This window comes from Coenobita brevimanus, chromosome 61 (genome assembly GCF_032717465.1).
Source record: "Coenobita brevimanus isolate Jiangsu-jjx chromosome 61, ASM3271746v2, whole genome shotgun sequence".
In the NCBI taxonomy this organism is placed as follows: Eukaryota; Metazoa; Arthropoda; class Malacostraca; order Decapoda; family Coenobitidae; genus Coenobita; species Coenobita brevimanus.
Window position 1 is genome coordinate 3,651,553 of NC_137014.1, and position 3,715 is coordinate 3,655,267.

At 42.1% G+C, this 3,715-nt stretch overlaps 1 non-coding gene across 1 annotated transcript; it reads right to left on the reverse strand.

The window, feature by feature from the left end:
• Positions 1 to 1,061: 1,061 nt before the first annotated feature.
• Positions 1,062 to 1,180, reverse strand: LOC145403864 (5S ribosomal RNA). The gene has a single exon (XR_013898059.1). It is a non-coding gene; the product is annotated as a 5S ribosomal RNA (ribosomal RNA).
• Between the last annotated feature and the right edge of the window lie 2,535 nt (positions 1,181 to 3,715).

Genomic DNA, 3,715 nt, shown 5'->3' on the forward strand with positions numbered 1-3,715 from the left:
TCCTCAAAGTCAAGGATCGTCTAGACATGAGAGGGACACAAATTCTTGCTGCAGCCTCCACAAACCCACACCATCCACTACACTAGCCTACATGGCAGCACATCCACCCAAACCAAGGAACATCAAAACAACACCCAGCACACGATATCATACATAAATACTGTCATCTCTCCCCCCTTGCCCACTTCAAACCGGCTCCAAAAGCACATCCATGCTCAAATCACTCACCACTCCATTCAGTTACTCAAAGACAACACACAGCTGCATGCATGGCCTTCTGATATCCACCCTACTGAATCCTACCTCCCTTGTGAGGCCAGGTTTCACCTGACCAGGCTATGTGGGCATCATCCAGCCCTCTTAAGTTACCAGAAGAGGCTGAATGACTCTCTCACTGATGCCTATCCAGGATGGAACACAGCACCCCATACTACTAAGCACATTATGTAAGACATTGAACACAATCACCTGAGCCAACAACACAATATACACTCCTTTAGAACTCTGTGGAAAAGAACAGTCTTGGCCGTGGCCTTCCTTAGGGACTTAGGGCTGTTCGGCCAGACTGCCTAGGGAACTAATATATATTACTACTACTACTACTACAACTAACCATGAACATTTTTATTTTCCTTTTTAAGATGCACTTCGCATAACCTGCCAGACAGTCAACTGGTCAACTATCAATCTCAAGAAATAACATCCCACTACAATATTGTTATCCTGGTTATACAAACACCTCTCATTTCCCTTCCTATCCCCCAAAGGAGGCTGGTGCACTGCAGAAGAAGGGCAACTTCAGTCTTCCATCAACTGGGTTTACTGTACATTCATATGAGTCCGAGGCCACAACAACTATACAAACTACCAGTACAGAGTATAACAATATAGCTGTGGTTTCTAGATGAACAAAGCACACTGCAAGCTGGAATAAAATATATTCATTCATCCATTCATTGCCAGATGCCATGTATCCCAGATGGGGTGGCCAAGGGCTTAGAGTTAATTGTTTTACAGGGAGGAGCACTAATCCTCCACCAACCCCACTTGACAGGTAGGGATGCCAACAGCATCTGGTGTTCCCAGGCGGTCACCCATCCAAGTACTAACCAGACCCAACGTTGCTTAACTTCGCTGATCGGACGGGAAGCAGTGTACTCAACGTGGTATGGCCGTTGAAATTCTTTATTTTCAGCCAAAATGCTGATGGTGACAGTTTTAAACATTTCTGGTCCTGCAACATTCCTCTGGGCAGAGCAAACTAGTCTTATATTACTGGAAATAATATGCCTTGGAGGTATTTCACAGCTAAATATTATATACTCTACGGTAGTAAATTCTCTTCAGAAATAAGACTGACTCCAATCTCACCTATAAATGTTCCATTCTGAGGTAACAGCCTGCATGGATCCAATGATGACCCAGGGTTACTGGTATGCCAATAATTTAAATAACATGGACTGCATCTCACTGGATCATGTACCACACTGTCCTGTAAATACAAATAGTTAAAAAAACAAACTGAGAATGCTCACCTGTTTTATTAACCTAACTTCCCACTACATTTAAGAGCTGGGTTGTTGTTTTTGCGGCCTCCGGCTCAAAATAATATGGCTGTGAACCCAGCAGACTGCAGGCTAGTGTTACCCTTCAGCAATCCACCACTTTCCTTCATACAGATATCAGAAATACAATAAAACTTTAAAATGGAAAACCAAGCCAAGTTCCAATAATGATAATAAAAAAATAAATAAATAAATAAATATCCAAAAGATCACACAAAGCATGCAACAAGATAATGCACACTAATTTTTGAAGTACAGTAAAACCTCCACAAATTGGAAACCTTTTAAAACTTTTCAACTCCCCTGCATCGTATAATGTCATCTAATGGAAACCCAATCTCGTCATGATGCACTAGGTTCATGTTTTAGCCTGTGAGAGCCAATTATCAGTCTGGCATCTGCCACCACCTGTGTTGGTATTTTCTCGCGCCCACTCCTGTAGTGACTCCATGTTCACTTTTATTCATTACCATCATGGTTTCCATGGTTCCTCAATGTTGCACAGAAGTGAAAATGTAGCACAGAAGCAATCATGAACCCACCTAACACCTCTATAGCCTACCAATAAGCCCTCCTTATGTTTGGACTACACCCTCTGCAAACACTGTAAATGATTTTTATGTTTTTTTCCTGCTTAGTCCGGAGGCCTCATACCTTCCATAAGTCAGAATTTCAAAGAAGTCAGACTGGCCTCACCCCCTATTATTCTGATTTAAAGAGGTTTTACTGTAAATGAAAATTTACTCAGAAAAACTATAAAAGCTAACCATACCCAAACAAGATACCATATATTCTTTAAAGGTTAGGAGTGCCTCAGCATCCATCACACCTAACCTATGCATCTTTCAAACTTAACTTTGGCATCTCTTAGACCTGACCCTTGCATTCTTCAAGCTTATCCTAGTCATACGTAGGTAGCTCTAAGTGAACCTATCTTGATTCTGGAAGAGACAATTTTCGCAGGCTTCTGGTCATGATTATGTGGTAGGTGGTGGAGACCATCATCCACTCACTTGATGTAGTGCTGCCTACTTCTTCCTTAGCCTTTATCATTGCCACTTCTTATTGCTTTTCTTTCCTTTACAGGTGGCTTTACATTGAGTGACAAGCCAAATGGTTTCCTGTAAGCCAAGAAACCATTTACAATGCTGGGTGGTAACCATATAACCAAACCATACGTACTCCCTACGTGTCAACAGGTGGGTTGGTAGAGGGTTAGTGCCCCTCCCTGTAAAACAAATAACTTAAAGTCAAATGGCCACCCTTTACGGGATTATGGCGTCTGGCAATAGACAGATAGATAGATGGTCATTGGTATTTCTTTATATAATAAAAAAAGGAATATCAAAAAAAAAAAAAATACTGCCAACTAAACAATTATATACTATATCTTTCAAAAAATCAAATGCGCGTCGACTGAGGACAAAAATTGCGTCCAGTCCTTATGCTCCCAATCTCTGAACTGATCTGTCTGGAGGGAAGGCACTCCCAACCCAATACTGTGCTTAAAACAAACCAAGATTTTAACTCCTCAGCATCGGGCTGTGTCAGTTCATACTTTTTTTTTTTTTTAATGCGAAGGAGAAGGAATCAAAGGCCGCGAGCCCGCAATTATTGTTCCTTCCAAGAGAAAAACAAAATACAAGCATTAGCCAAATTCAAGATCTGATCATTTCGAGATGCCTGGACACACTGTGTTTGAAAGACTGGAGATCATAGGAAGCAGGAAACACAGACAAAGGGAGACAGTTCCAGAGCTGACCTGTTGCATAAATGAAGGACTGGGAGTATTGGTTAACTCTTGCATTAGGGAGTTGGACAGAAAAGGGATGAAAGTTTGCTGCTAGACGGGTGCTACATGCCCATCGTGGAGGTGGAGGAATGCATGCAGACAGTTCAGAGGAGCAGAGACCACTGAAATAGCGATAGAAAAGAGATAAAGATCCAACAGTGCGACGAAGAGACAGAGGTTGAAGGGAGTCAGTAAGAGGAGAATTAATGAAACAAAAGGCCTTTGACTCCACTCAACTGAGAAGAGCTGTAAGTGGACAGCCTCCCCACACATGAGAGTTGTACTCCACATAGCAGCGGATAAAACCCTTGCATAGAATCAACAACTGTGCAGGGGTAAAGAAGGAACGGAGTCGGCT